Source organism: Mesocricetus auratus, unplaced genomic scaffold (genome assembly GCF_017639785.1).
Source record: "Mesocricetus auratus isolate SY011 unplaced genomic scaffold, BCM_Maur_2.0 Super-Scaffold_100013, whole genome shotgun sequence".
Taxonomy (NCBI): Eukaryota; Metazoa; Chordata; class Mammalia; order Rodentia; family Cricetidae; genus Mesocricetus; species Mesocricetus auratus.
Genome location: NW_024429196.1, coordinates 9,285,036 through 9,301,485, shown reverse-complemented (window position 1 = coordinate 9,301,485; position 16,450 = coordinate 9,285,036). Strand labels below are relative to the sequence as shown.

At 39.1% G+C, this 16,450-nt stretch overlaps 1 protein-coding gene across 7 annotated transcripts in view; it reads right to left on the bottom strand.

The window, feature by feature from the left end:
- The window catches only part of Znf438 (zinc finger protein 438), a 141,392-nt gene that overhangs the window by 84,770 nt on the left and 40,172 nt on the right, over window positions 1-16,450 (bottom strand). For 5 of the 7 annotated variants that reach the window (XM_040755345.1, XM_021235994.2, XM_021235995.2 and 2 more), the window contains one exon: window positions 15,737-15,823. The exons of the other annotated variants lie outside the window; for them this stretch is intronic. The gene's annotated coding sequence lies outside the window, so the exon portion shown is untranslated. The remainder of the gene's footprint in view (window positions 1-15,736; window positions 15,824-16,450) is intronic. 7 annotated transcript variants of the gene reach the window in all.

Sequence of the window (16,450 nt, the reverse complement as noted above, 5' to 3'; positions counted from 1 at the left end):
TGCTCTCTGATGACAATTGGGGTAGTCACCAGTCTGACCACAGGTGATGGCCAATTCCGGCTACCTAGCCACTATTGTTAGAAGTTTCAGCTGGGGAATTTTATGGGAGTTTCCCTTGCACCAGGTTTCTACCTTACTCTGAAATGCCATGCCCACTTCCCAGCCCATCTCTTTCAGTACTCTCCTGCCCATCTGCCTCTCAACTTGATCCCTCAGGTTCCCATCCCCACCCGCCCCCAGGTCACCCATGAGATCTCCTCTATTTTCCCTTCCCAGGGAGATCCATGTGGCCCCTCTTAGGCCTAATGACTGTAGCATGGTTCTCCTTTACTTTACGAGTGAGAACATAGCATGCTTGTCTTTCTGGGTCTGAATTACCTCACACAGGATGCGTTTTTTTTCCTGAATAGAATGCCAGTAGCACAGACAATAAGATTGACAATTAACAACTAGGACCTTAAGAAACTGAAAAGCTTCTGTAAGGCACAGGACACTGTTAACAGGACAAAATGACAGCCTACAGAATGGGAAAAGATCTTCCCAACCCATGTCTATCTGACAGAGGGCTGATCTCCAAAATACATAAAGAACTCCAGAAACTAGACATCAAAAAAAAAAAAAGTAACAAAGAAATGTTCAACATCCTTAGCAATCAGGAAAATGCAAAATGACTCTGAGATTCCATCTTATACCTGTCAGAATGGCTAAGATCAAAACCACAAATGACAGCTTATGCTGGAGAGAACTGAGCAAGGGGAACACTCCTCAATTGCAAGTGTGAATACAAACTTGTACAGCCACTGTGGAAATCAATATTGCAGTTTCTCAGAAAATTAGGAATCCATCTATCTCATGACCCATCTATACCACTCTTGGGCATATACACAAAGAATGCTCAATCATGCCACTCACTCACTCAGCTATGTTCATAGCAGCCTTATTGGTAATAGACAGAAACTGAGAACAACCTGTATGTCTCTCAACCATGGAATAGATAAAGATAATGTGGTACATTTACACAATGGACTATTACTCGGCTATTAAAAATAATGACATCAGGAAATTTGAAGGCAAATAAATGTAGGATAGTCTTGTTCTTTCAGAGTCCCATAGAACCTATAGAATTGATTTACTACTTTACAAATAAACAAAATAACCACCACCAACAATAACTGTGTGAAGATGATAAGGATTAGGCAGAATTAATGGATCAATTTGAGGGAAAGTGTCATGAAACTGAGTTTTCTTTTCCTTGAACAAAAGGTCTCTTCACTTACTCAGATGTTTTGACTTCTCAGTTATGATTTGCTGGTATCACAATACATATTTTGTTTGTGTTTCTTTAAAGCATATTTCTAAACACTCTATTTTATTAAAAATAAGAAAAGCATATATTACTAATCATCATAGTCATACTTCAAAAGCATGTGTCAAGACTGCTGTATCATAGTCTCTCTGGAAATGTCTAATACATCAAACTTATAAGCTATTTTAATAGCACATTTCAAAAATGGGACAGGGATTCTAAACTTGGCAGAAAAAAAGCAGATACTATCTAACAAGACCAGACTAGACTGTTAATGTAATCAGGTAGCTGTGTAAGCTGCTCTCACTTTCACTGTACTCTAAGGAACAGATATTGTTCAACAGGGTAACTGAGACTTAAGTGTCACCCATCCCTGAAGCAAGGGACTCATATTGCCTAGGTACTCTGAAGCCAAGTCCTGTAGTTAAATTTCTGCCCAGTCATGACCAGGAATTTCAAAGAGAAGATCAAAGCAAGAAGCAGTCATAAAGCAGCATTTTGGCCTATATCCAGAAACTGAGCGTTCTAATTGGCTCTCCTCTTCCACTTAAGACTGTCAATCTCTTCTTTCCCCTTCCCTCTCTTCTTATTCCTCTCCCTGCCTCCTTCTTTCTCTGTCTACCCTTCATTCTTTTTAACCTATCAAGACAAGGTCTTGCTCTGTGCACTCCAGGGTGGCCTCAATCCTGCTCAGCTCGCCTTGTCTCTGGCCTTTGCTTGTCTTTTGCTGGCTTCTTTTCTGGTTTCCCTTTGCAAAGTCTTCTGTGCAGGCTTTGCTTTGACTTTATTTCAGTCTTTTTGATCAGATCTGTTCTCTTCCTGAAGTTCTTCTGCTTGGTCAAGGTTTATTCCACTGCTGTCTTCTTCCTTCCTTCGTCTCCTTTACAAGGGACTTTGACACTGGAGGCCATTGCTACACCTGCTTCCCTCCACTGATAAGCACCAATTTCCTGTTTATGTGAATGTCCTTTTAAAAAAGACCTTTTAAAAACTGGAGTGAGCTCTCATGCACGCCTGTGTGTACATGTGCATGAAGGTGCCCACAGAGGTCAGAAAAGGGAGCTGCATTCCCGGGAGTTACAGAGGCCTGTAGTTGTCTGATAGGGGTGATAGAAACCAAGTCTAGGTCTTCTGCAAGAGCAGCAAGCATTCTTAAGTGCTAAGACATCTTTTTGATGTTTTGTGCTTTTTGGTCACCTTTTTCTGTCAAGAGATCAAGGCAATTCTTTTTTTTTTATAATGTATTTGTTCTAACATCCAACTTACACACACCATTTCTTAAAGAAATCAGCATCAGGGCTGAAGAGATGTCTCAGCACTTAAGAGCACTAGCTGCTCTTCTACAGGACCTGGGTTCCAGTCCCAGCATGCACATGGCAATTCACAACTGTCTGTAGCTCCAGTCCCAGGAGATCTGATGCCCTCTTCTGGCCTCCATGGGTATCAGTCATGCATGGGCTACACAGACATATATGCAGGCAAAACATCCATACGCATATGATTTTTAAAATTATTTAATTAAAAAAGGCATCGCAGCCATCTTTGCCCTCAGCTGTTCTTACAAACATCGTAGGAAACACCTTGATTCTGAGTGCCTCAGCAGAGTCAGGTGCCGACTGAGCCAGGCTTCGCTTCGGCCACTTCTCCACTACCTCCTTCACCTGCCAGCTCTCTTTCCCTGTCTTTGTTCTGACACAACTGGCCACCTTGGACCATTGCTTTCCTGCCTCCAGTCTTTCCACCTTAAAGGACAGACAATTCAAAATTTCAAGTTCCTGATAAGAGATGGGCTTGCTCATATATAATTCTTCCATCAGTTGTTTCCACAGTCTATAAAAACATTTTATCCAAGGCATTACAGTAAGACTAGAGACACAGCAGTCAGGTAAAGGAAGTTTGTTCAATTCCTACTTACTTAGCCAGATGTAGGGACACAAACAGAAGCAGACCTTTGAGGCCCTTCATTTAATTCTCCATCTGTCTTGTTCTGCGTGTCTACAGCCTTTTCTAGATTCATTTTCCTATCATAGGCACCCTCCTCTTAAGGAATTTAATATTTAATACATCACTTTTTACTCAGAGTCCAACTGTTGTGTGCATGGGCTGGCACCTCAGAACTAGTAAGATGAGGAGTGTAGTTCATGCCTGTAGTGTCCAGCACCCCAGCTGCCATGCTAATAGTAATGATCACTGACAATTTCACTCAGTCTTACTATAGATATCTTCCTCCCTCCCACCCCCAGGTCATCACCCACAGGGGGCCAGAGCAGGAACTGGAGGGTAAAGGCAGTCAGAAACTTGAGGAAATGCAAGTGGAAAAAGAAATATGGTCTCCTCCAAGACTTCTCCAGACTGAATGGGAAACATTTCACCATAGGGCAACACCTGCACAGTTGTGTTTCAGGGTTACAGGCGTGCTATATTCCATTCTTCTTACCAATCCAAAGGTGTTTAGAGTCTTCAAACTCAAGGGTATAAGATATCTTTAACAAACTTAATTTGTTCTACACAGAAAAATACAAAGTTAATGTTTCTTGGGCAAAATGTTGGCAACAACCTGTATGGTTTCAAGCAAAGCCTCTGCCCATGATCCTGTCAACTCCATGAAAATTGGTAAGAAACACCATTTTATCTTGTGTTGAGATCGAGCCTGTGCACTGACTACCGTACTTAAGGGTCTGGTCCTCAAGCAACTTTAGACCCTTAGACTGCTGGGAAGTCCTGACCTTTCTGCTCTGTGGCAATGGCAAGGCCTCAGAAACAGGCCAGTTCTAGCGTAAGAAGCATTAGTCAAAGAAGCTACTGTCATCCACCCATCCACGGTTCACAGCAAGTGATCAAAAGCTTTCAGCACTGAGACCAGGCATCCTGGCTGCATCAAATCTTCATCTTGAAAGCTATGCTTAAAAAGTTTGTTTTCCAGTGTTGGCTCAATGATAGCTTAAGCATTCCTTTAAATTGAAGAAAACTTGCTGACTTAATACTGGAGAGGCTGTTTTGATGGACACAGTGAAAAATTCCTTTCCTTAAAATCTTATAATTAGGCTTCATTACTGTGCATTAAACAAAATGTTTCTTGTTTTTTGATGTCTCAAATCACCTGCCTAGTTCCTCTGAGGAATCTCCTTTACCTCCGAGGTCCAGCAACTTTACCAGGTTCTTTCAATATTTACATTTACTCTATCTTTTTATCTCAATAAAATTTTATAGCTAAAAGTTGGTTTAATTCCACGAGTTTAGGTATTTTCTTTTGTCATTAACTCCATATATGTATGATGGACATATTCTACTTACTTCTTTGAATGTAGAAATTTCCAAGATGATATAAAAAGGGAGGAATTAAAACAATGTTACCCCTGAATCTACCTTTCATAGATCATTGCACCAAGGTCCTGCTCTTTACCTCTCATGTATATTCTGCTAAGAAATAGAGTATTTGGGCACATAGAATTTTATTCTATCAGGAAATGAAGCAATAAGTGTGGATTCTTTAGTTACACAGTTTACCTCTTCCACAGCTGTGTTACTTATAACATCATCTATCTGGAAGTTTCCTAAACACAAAGGAAGAAAGACTTTGGGAATAGTATCTTACTGTATCTAGGCAACACATGGTATGGCTCTGTGCCCTATTTATTTCTATTAGAATTAGAATTCAGTCATGAGATGGTTGTCATGGTGACATATATTAACACATTTGAGTTATCAAATCAAGTGGACTTTTAGTGAAAAATGTCTGATTTGTAAGATAAATGTAAAAATGAAGGCTAACTAGTCTTGGTAATTAGATTAAGTGATAGACATTTTCCATAAACTGAGTGATCTTCACTTAAAGGTACAAGGGTTTGATAAAAAATATAAGACTTTAGAGATTATCCCCAAGGAGGGCCTCACCCTCCCTGGGGAATGATGTGGGAATTGGGTGGGGGTTGGGGAGCTGGTGGAGGGACAAGGGAGGAGGTGTGGGAGAGGGATCTGGGATTGACAAGTGAAGCATTCATGCCTCTAATTTAAATAAAAACATTACCAAAAAAAGAAATATTCTGTCCTTTGAAATTTTGGTGGGGGGGGGAACTAAAAAAATATATTCAAAACATATAATTTAAAAATCCTCTAAGAACTATTAGGAAATACATGTCAAAATAAATAATATTCCTTATCACCTTTTTTATGCATAATCCTGGGTTAATGAAAGGTGCCATTTATACAGAAAGTAAGAAGTTGAACTGTCTCATGGTGAATCTTAGTTAAACCTTTTTGAAACTTCTCTGGGTGGGAAAGAGATGGCAAAAACCTTGCCGAGTCAAGCCACTTCTTGTCTGGTGCCTTCCACAGGACAATCGACCTGGCAATGAGGGATCTTTCCTGCTTTACATCTCTGGTTTGTCACATATAAGTCAGCAGCTCGAGAAATGCTCAGCAAAGGCACACTTCCTGCCATGCTGTGAGTGACAGGTCACGTAGGACACCGACCTGATTTACTCTGCAGTGCATGCTCCACTCACTCCTTCTGGTTGTCTTTTTGCTGCTGAGCTCCTTCTATTGTGTTTTAATTTCTTTTGGCAGCTGTGTACTGAGTCTATGTCTTTCCCGAGTTGTGCTTCTATAGATTTATAATTTCTAGTTTCCTGACTAAGTTTAACTGTATCTAAATTAAATTATAATTTAACTCCTTCCACAGTTATGTGTAGAGAAATCCCATCTCATTCCCTTTCATATGGACAATCTATTGTCCCAGCACCACACACTAAAACTGTCCATTCATTCTCCCATTGATTTACATTTTGTTATAAAACAAGTTTCCACATAGACATGACTCTATTTATCAATTTGTTATCTTTTCTACTAGTAATTTTGTATACTCTTATACCATACATAACTTTAATTACTATGGTTTTATATTAAATCAAGATACAAAAGCAGAAAAATCAGGTCCTTGACACAGGGTGCAAAGCCCTGTAGGGTTACATTTATAACTTTTGAGGACACCTCTTACCTAAGTTCAAAATTATAATGTTAAAATTAATTTAAACTATCAAAATAAAAATAAAAACACAATAGTATTTTATTCTACTAAGATGTTAATAGTAAGGCCAAAATCCCTGCCCCCAGATCTGTTAGAGATTCAATTTTAAGAACACCGGAAAAAATTAGCGTTTTTTCCAATGGTAAGTCTTTTTTTATAAAAATTTAATTTGTTGTGGTCTCACATAAGCCAGACTGACCTTGAATTCCTAATCCTTCTGTCTGCACCTGCCACCTGCTGGGATCACAGGCCTGGGCCACTTAGCTTGGTTTATGTACTATGGAGATGTGAACCCAGGGCTTTCTGCAATGTAAGCAAGAACTCTGCCCACTGAGCCCTATCTCTACCCACTTCAAAACCATTTCCTTAAGGGCTTCTGTACATTTAAATTCTATTTAATGCCAGTCAATGAAAATTTGTAACTTTTCCAATAACAATAAACTCTAATTTTTTTTAAATTCAAGTCAATTATATTGTGTTACTATAGAAATTGTACCTTTTAATATTATAATTTTTAGCACCTCCCTTGACCCCATACTGTGGTTTTACCTTCTATGGTTTTAGTTACCCCAAAATAAACACACCTTAAGTTTTCAATTGTATACTCTGATTCCATGCATTGGGATGGATTCTTCCTAAGCAACAGCATATGCACACTGAAGATCCTGCCTGCCTGCTAGTCAGACATACCCTGCTCATTAGATTCACTGCTTATGATGACAGACGCAAGTAGCCCTTCTTTCAAACAGTCCTGTCCACAAAACTTAGGAATACAGCGATGTTAGAAACTGGAACATGTCAAAGCTGTAAGCACTTCCTATGAGTAAAAGAGTAAAAGTTCCTCACTAGGAAGAGAATAGCTGTGTGCTAAGAATGCTGATGCATAAAGCAAGGACAAATCCTCAGAAGGACAAATCATGCCTGCTTTGCTGCTGTGCCTAAGAACTGCCAACTGCAGAAGCTATAGTGTGTGAGTACTCAGTTAAGAAGACAGCAGCTGTGTGGGAAGCAGATGGACAAGATGTACTCTTGGTGAGAAGTGCCAGAAAGCACTGAGTCCAACGAAGATTCGAGCAAGCATCTCATCAATGGAGCAACAACAAAACACTGACTGGAAGTAAGGGATGGTTTCTACACTCCAGGGCAAGTTTGGATCAAAAACATGGAAATTCTGGAGGAAAGCCACTGTAGACATTTCTGCCACACCTGTGCAGAGTTAAACAGTTGGTTCTATGGGGCAAACACAGGCTCTTCTTGAAAGAAAGTACACGTGACAATGCAGGCATAAGCCTGTGCATGGGCACAGGGCAAAGGAACCTGGGAGCACGTGGTAGAGAGCAAAACAGGCATCGTGAACAGAACCCATGCACTTGCAAATGCAAAAATTAAAATTAAAAATTTTTTAAAAATGGTACTGAGACAAGGAGGGGCCATATTCATACCACTTTCGTTATTTTAAATTATGTTTATCGTTAACTATTTCTTTAAAAGTCTTTTACAGTGCCTAACTTGTAATTGAACTGTTTTGTATAGGCACATAAAGTAAAAAGCATGGTTATTTCTAGGGTTCAGCACTATCTGCAGCTTCAGACTGACATCTACTGGAAGATGAAACATACTCCCCAACAATGAGATCCACTGTCATTCATTCACTATGAAGAAACCTGGCAGAGGCCACCTTAAATTTCACTGTACCAATAATAAGTCATGTTGTTATCCTTTACCCCTGGTCTGATGTGATACAATATTGAGAAAACATTAGACAAATCCCAATTAAGACCCATTCTACAAAATACATGATCACTACTCTTCAAAAATCTCAAGTCCCCAAAGACAATAAGAAGGAAAGGAAAGGAAAGGAAAGGGACCAGAAGGGAAGGGAAGAGAAGGGGGAGGGGGAGGGAAAGGAAAGGGGACGGGGTAAGGGAAGGGGGAGGGAAGGGAAGGGAGGGAAGGGAAGGGAGGGAAGGGGGAGGGAGGGGAAGGGGAGGAAGGAAGGAAGGAAGGGGAAGAGAGAAGGGAAAGGAAAGAAGAAAGAGAGAGAAAAGAAGAAGAAGAAGAAGAAGAAGAAGAAGAAGAAGAAGAAGAAGAAGAAGAAGAAGAAGAAGAAGAAGAAGAAGAAGAAGAAGAAGAAGAAGGAGTACACAATGGAACATACTGAAGAGATAGACACTGGATGTAATGTGAGACTCTGAAATGGATCCTTCCTAGAAGGGCACTGTTGAAAACAAAAGCAATCAGAGTGCAGTTTCAGGAAGAGTTGTATCCCACTCAATCATAGTCTGACAAGTAGCATGGCTTTGGGCGCTGAGTCCCACCATTTGTGCTGTCTGGCTGTTGCCACTGGTCTACAGAAGGGCAGCTGCTGTTCTTCTACTGACTTTCTGTCAAAACTCCACTCCACCAAACTTACCAGTTCATGATATAAACATAGTTGGGGAAATTCTGAAAGGTTTTTTTAATTGCTGTTGTTTGTTTTATCATAGGCAATTTATACCATATGTTCACAATGGTATTTTACTTTCATTTCTACATCTTTTCTTATAGTATCCTTCCCTCATCCTAGCTTGCTTTTCTGGACAGACCCTTTGGTACAAGACTGAATAAAATGGTGATATCTGATACATTTTCTTTATCTATTCATGACCACAACTCATTTTAATTTCATCAGGATTATGGAGAAATAAGGTCCTTTTGGTTTGACTATTTCTACCACAGAGACAGAGATACCACTTTGTTTTAGCTTTTAATGCTGAAATGTTAGTCTAGAAAGCACAAAAGGATATATAGCACAAGAGGAAAGAAGTAACCTGAAGACAAGTACAATATGATATTGTTATTAAAGCAGAATAAAAACTATGATAATAACCCACCCATACCTCATTTTCTCCTGGCGTAGTAGAAAAGCTGTCACTAGAAATGTCCAACTAAGGAATCACATTTAAAACCCTCTTCTCAGCACCAGATGTAGCCTTGTGAATGGTTCTTCCCCAAAATCATTTCAGTTAAGTAAGTGAATAGATGTCAACTCCCAAGCAGAAGCTTTTCAAGCACAGGGGAGGTATTTCTTGGTTTTCTTTGAGTGCTGAAGCATTCAAAGGCCCGTTGCTGAAAGTCACCCATTAACCAAGCCTGCCTCTAATACAGTTTTACTAGCAGTAAATAAATGTAGTAACCCTAAATTGGATTTAATCTCTTGTGCATTTTGGAGGCAATTTATCACAGCAGTAATTAATACCAAAACCCAAATATAAAACCACAATATCTTTCAAGAGTTGCTGATATAAGCAAATGAATGGCAACTACTCAAGTAGCCAGAGATGATCAGAATGAAGACAGACAGAAAGGCAGCTGTGATGTGTGGTCACAGAACATGTTTTAAAATACTGCTTCCCGGTTAATTCATGGTAGCATTGTGAAAAAAAGCTATTAAAATCCTTTGGAAACAAAGCTCAAGCCCAATGAAGCACAGATCCCCTACTGTCCTCATGAGCATGGTCTTCTGAAATAATGGACAGGAAGAACCTTCCAGAAGACAGAATTAGTCCCAGAAGACAGCAAACAGTGCAGTTCCTCTAATTGGACAGAACTGGAGTTTGATCAAGGGTATTTCATCATGCTCCCTGCTACCCAGGTTCTATGTATTATCTGGTTTTAATCCCACAAGCCCTCAGTTTCAGGACATTATACACAAACTTGTAATTTGACAACTGGCCCAAGTGCAATAAATTATGGATCCTACACATAAAATGACGTTGGAGAAAAGAAACATGCAGTCTACTATAGAAATCACTAAGCTGACGGTCGGGAAGCCCTGCATCTCTTCTGACCCTCACCATTAACTATAAAACACAGATAAATCAAGGCTTCTTGGGACTTCAGTTCCTTCATTTGTAAGATGAGTAAGAGGTATACCTTTTAGTTCTAGAATTCTAATTTAAAATTTTTTATATCACAGAGCCAAAGAACTCTACAAAAATAACGTATAAAATGGGACCACAGTATAGCAACTACTTGAATTGGGTTCCCAGCAAACCCAACTCAGTACTTAAAACAAACAAAAAACATTGGCAAAAAACAAAACAAAACAAAACAAAAAAAAATCCGAAGAGTCTGTCATTCATTTTCTGTATTATTTCTGACTCACCATTTGCACCTACCCTCAGAACCCTCCCAATGCTCTCAGTTCTGATCCTGAAGTTCCAGCCTAGGGCCAACCCTACCCATCCCACCCTACCCCACCCCACCCACCCACTTCCATGTCCCAGCCCCCACCTCTGGCAGATATCCACTGCTCAGGTGCAGGCCATGCCAGTCAGAATAGCTACAAACTGCACCACTTGGAAGAACAGATTCTGGTCACACCAGCCAGAAAAACAGACCACACAAGCCAGAATAACAGGCAAACACAGGCAGAAACTCCCTGCTGAACCAGAGACCACACTGGTCACCAGACTACAGATAAATGGCCCACCCAAAAACCTCCTCCAGTCTCTCAGTGCCCCCCCATCCTCCCACAAGTTTCTCCAATCTCCACTTCCCTCCTCATCACAGTATCCTGCCCCCAACTCTGGCAGAGGACCCTGATGGACCAAATGCCACACTAGTCACCAGAAGTTCAGCCCCCAATTCTGACAGAGATAGCCTGCTGGGCCAGCGGTCATACAAGCTGCCAGAAATTCAGGCCACAAAGACCAGAAGACCAAAGAGGAAACAGAAACCAAGGAACAAAACATCCATCCAGCAAAGACAAATTCAGAAATTGGCACCTAGACCTATAATCACCTGGAATCCAGATGCCTAGACCCCAGGAACACAACCAACAACAGGCAGAGTGATACTTCACCAGAAATGAACCCAGACATCCTACCACAGCAAGCCCTTAATATTCTAACACAGCTGAGGCAAAAGGAAACAATCTTACAACCAATTTTATGAAGATAGAGGTCCTTAAAAAAGAAATGAATACATCCCTCAAAGAAATCCAGAAAAACACAAACAATTGGAGAAAAGGAGCAAGCCCCTTAAAGAAGGCCAAGAAAGAAAAAAAAAAAAGCAAGAGACAGATAAAACTGGTTAAGACCGGAAATTGAAAACAGAAGCAATAAAGAAAACACAAACTGAGGGAATTCTAAAATGAAAAATCTAGGTAAATGAAAAGGACTATAGATCACCAACAGAATATAAGAAATGAAGGAGAGAATCTCAGGTGTTGAAGAATGATAGAAGAAATAAATACATCATTCAAAGAAAATGTTAAATCTATAAAATTTCTGACAGAAAACATCCAGGAAATCTGGGAAACTATAAAAAGACCAAACCTAAAAATAATAGGAATAGAAGAAGGAAAATAATCCCAGTTTGATGGCACAGAAAATATTTTCAACAATATCATAGAAGAAAAATTTCCCAACCTAAAGAAGGACATGCCTATAATGGTACAAGAAGCTTACAGAACACTAAATAGATTGAACCAGAATAGAAAGTCCCCTCACCACATAATAATCACAGCAGTAAACATACAGAACAAAGAAATAATTTTAAAAGCTGTAAGGGAAAAAGGTCAAGTAACATATAAAGACAAACCTATTAGAATTATACCCTACTTCTTAACAAAGACTCTAAAAGCCATAAGGGCTGGACACTAAGAGCCCACAGATGCCAACACATATTACCATAACCAGCAAAACCTTCAATCACCATAGATGGAGAAAACAAAATATTCCATGATAAAGTCAACTTTAAAAAATATCTATTCACAAATCCAGCCCTATAGAAGGTATTAAAAAGAAAACTCCAACCTAATGAGTTTAAATACACCCATGAAAACACAGGAAATAAATAATCTCATACCGGCTAAATCAAAGACGGGAAAGACAAACACACACTACCACCACCACCAATAATAACAAAATAACAGGAATTAACAGTCACCAACTATTAATAGCTCTCAATATCAATGTACTCATCCCCCCAAAAAAAGATACAGGCTAATAGAAAAACAGGATCCATCCCTTCTGCTGCATACAAGAAACACACCTCAACATCAAAGATCGACATTACCTCAGAATAAAGGAAAAGATTTTTCAAGCAAATGGACACAAGAAGCTAGATGGTAAAATTATTCTAATATCTAACAAAATAGACTTCAAACCAAAAAATAACCAAAAGATATGGGAAAAGACACTTCATATTCATCAAAGGAGAAATACACCAAGATGACATTTCAATTCTTAACATCCATGCCATAAGCACAAGGGCACCCACATTTGTAAAAGAAACATTAACAAAACCTAAATCACACAATAACCCTCACACATTGATAGTGGGAGACTTCAATACTCCACTCTCACCAGCACATACATCATCCAGACAAAAACTAAACAGAGAAATACTGGAACTAACATACATTATAAATCAAATGGGCCTTACAGATATCTACAGAATATTTCACCCAAACACAAAAGAATATATCTTCTTCTCAGCACCACATGGAACATTTTCTAAAAATGACCATGTACTTGGTCATAAAGCAAGGCTCAACAGATGAAAGAAAATTGAAATACCCCATTGTATTCTATCAGGCCACCACGAATTAAAGCAGGATATTAACAACAGAAACAACAGAAAGCCTATAAACTCATGGAAACTGGACAACTCTCTACTGAATGACTACTGTATCAAGGCAGAAATAAGGACATGAAAGACTTCTAGAATTCAATGAAAATGAATGCACAACATATCCAAACTTATGGGACACAATCAAAGTGGTGCCCAGAGGAAAATTCATAGCACTAAGTGTCTACATAAAAATATTGGAGAGATCTCATACTAGTAACTTAACAGCATACCTGAAGGCTCTAGAACAAGAAGTAAACACACCTAAAAGGAATAGATAGCAGAAGTTAACTGAGGGCTGAAGTCAATAAAATAGAAACAAAGAGAACAATACAAAGTATCAATGAAACAGAGTTGGTTCTTTAAGAAAATCAACAGGACAAACTAAAAGATGAGAGAATATTCAAATTAACAAAAAAAAAAAAACAGAAACAAAAGGGGGGACATAACAGACAGTACACCAAGGAAAGCCAAAGAATCATTAGGTCATACTTTAAAATCCTGTGTTCCACAAAATTGGAAAAATTTTAAAAAGGACAATTTTCTCAATAGCTACCACTTACCAGCATTAAATCATGATCAGATAAACAATTCAAATAGTCCTACAGTCTATAGTCCCGAAGAAAATAGAAGTAGTCATTATAAGTATCCCAACTAAAAAAATCCCAGGACCAAATAGTTTTAATGCAGAATTCTACCAAACTTTCAAAGAAGAGCTAATGCCAATACTCCTCAAATTATTCCACACAATAGAAACAGTAGGAAGATTGTCAAATTCATTTATGAGGCCATAGTCACCCTGAAACCCAGACCACACAAAGTCTCAACAAAGAAAGAGAATTACAGATCAATTTCCCTCTTGAACATTAATGCAAAAATGATCAATAAAATACTCACAAACTGAATCCAAGAACACATCAAAAAGATAGTCCATTATGATCAAGTAGGCTTCATCCCAGAGATGCAGGGATGGTTCAACATGTGGAAATCTGTCAATGTAATCCACCATATAAACAAACTAAAAGAGAAAAAGCACATGATCATCTCTGTCAAATGCTGACAAATGCTGTCAAATGCTGACAAAGCCTTTGACAAAATGCAATACCCCTTCATGCTAAAGTCTAGGAGAGACAGCAATACAAGGAACATACCTAAACATAATAAAGGCAATTTACAGTAGCCTATAGCCAATATCATCTTAAAAGCAGAGAAACTCAAAGCAATTCCACTAAAATCAGGAATGACATGGCTGTCCACTCTATCTATTCAATATAGTACTCAAAGTTCTAGTTAGAACAATAAGACAACTAAAGGAGATCAAAGAGATACAAATTAGAAAGGATGAAGTCAAAGTATCACTATTTGCAGATGATACAACAGCTGTCCGTGGGAGAACAGGACCAGGTACAGAACTCATCTTCCAGCTTTCATTAGACTCCATCTAGATATATGCATTAAATTAGTTAACAGTTAAAATAACACTACTTAATAACTAACTGATGTTTTGAAAACAAGACAAAAACCAGGGTATAGGTCAAATAAAATACATTTATGGACCAAATCTGGCTCCAGGTGTCATACCTGGGAGTCTCTGTCTTACATGTTTTGTTGGCTTCCTAAATCCATTCCTACCCTGCATGTCACCTAGCCTGGCCCTAGGAGAGACATCTGTCCACTTGACCTAGGAAGCAGGCAGTGCTAGCATTAGGAGCCAGGATGGAGTTAGCATCTCAAGATCAGGGAGTGCTCTTTGCCATGGATTAGTATGGTAAATCTCTCAGGAACTCAAGACTGAAGAGGCTTACCCTTTTAGATTCAGATTTGATGTCTAAATAGCTCTACTTTGACAGGCAGTAACCCAGCGGAGACTGAATCTTAATCAGGTAAATGTTTTATTTAAGTCTCCATATGACCCTGGCATGTCTCAGAATCACTACCACTAGAGTCCTAACACTGTCCTTACAATTTAATGGGTGTCCCAAATTTCTCACCTCTTTCATGTATACAAGAAGGGAAAACAAATGGATTAGAGTAGTGGTAACTACGTTTCAACATGTTCTATCCTGTAAACTATTAAAGCTTCCCAGAAACCTGAAAATGTTTTTGAAAGCAATTTTGTGAAAACATTTACAAAAAGGCAACTTTGTTCTAAACCTTCAAATTACAGGCACAATAGTTCAGAGACTGATGACATTAACTCTAGTCCAGTACATTATACTGCTACTTAGTACCTTACTACTTGCATTGGCAATGAGCATGTACCAGAGTTCAGACCTATTTGATGCAGCATAGGTGCTAATGGCTGCTTCTGGCAATACTCAGTGCATTGCCAAAATATACTCTGGCCAGCGAGGTGGCAAAAGCATAGCACTGCATTCTGATTCACTAGTGCTGAGAACATGCAATATTAACCAGCACTAATTTTGGAAAGTTTGTAGCAAGGGGATGCACTAGTCACAGATATGTGTGGAAAGAAAAGCATATGTATGAGGAAGACAGGTGTTAAGGCTGAGAAGCAAATACAGATCTGTCACCAGGAAAGTAAGTGATTGCCCAATTTAGCTAACCCAAAACATTAAAATGCACAACATGACTTAGAATATTGCTTCAAATTTCAACTTAACACTGAAGAACAGTGTGCCAACAACTAGCTACCTTATATGCATGACTCTGACTCCTGGAACCTGAAAGATTGAGGTTATGTTAATGCATATGTGGAAGGTTATTAAATGCTTCATAATGATTATGCTAAAGGTCATATTCCTCATACACATAACCTCACTTACTATTATGAGTTAGGCATGTACATGAGCAGACAATGGTCTTCTTCCATTAAATGCAAACTGGTTGAAATTACTGCTGAAGTTGCCTGGCTGTAAGAGAAAAAGAGATCAAATTAATGAGGATGAGGTTGTATAATCAGTTTATGATACAAATTATACTGGGGTCAAGGCTGATATCACCAGCTCCTACATACCAAAATACACTTTAAACTGTGACTCCTCTCCTTTTCTCATACTACGACAAACTCTAAGTCAAGCTGTTTCTTACTGCTCTTCCATTCAAATATACCTGAAAAATCCATGTATTTTAGCTAACTCTACTTTGATCATGCCACCAACTGCAGAAACCTCTGAGGGCTGGTTCCACACTGCCAGAAGGACAGACACCTCCTTGGCAGGGCATTCTTGGTTCTCCTAAGTTTGGCCAGTACCTCAAATCCAAAAGTTTTCAACCTTAGCTGAATATCAAAACCAGCAGGGAAGATTTAAAAGAGAAATATGTTGTTAGCCCATGCTCTAGAAACTATTTAACAGTTCTCAGGTAAGATTCTAAGACTTGCTGCTTTAGGAAATCTGGGTGACACTTCTGATCTGCCGTGACTGAAACACTTAACTAATTTCCCACCTATTGTTGTACACATCATAACCCAACACATCTGTTCCAGACAGTGGTGAAAGCTTGCCTGCCTCTAGCCCTCTATTCAGGCAGATTAGCTT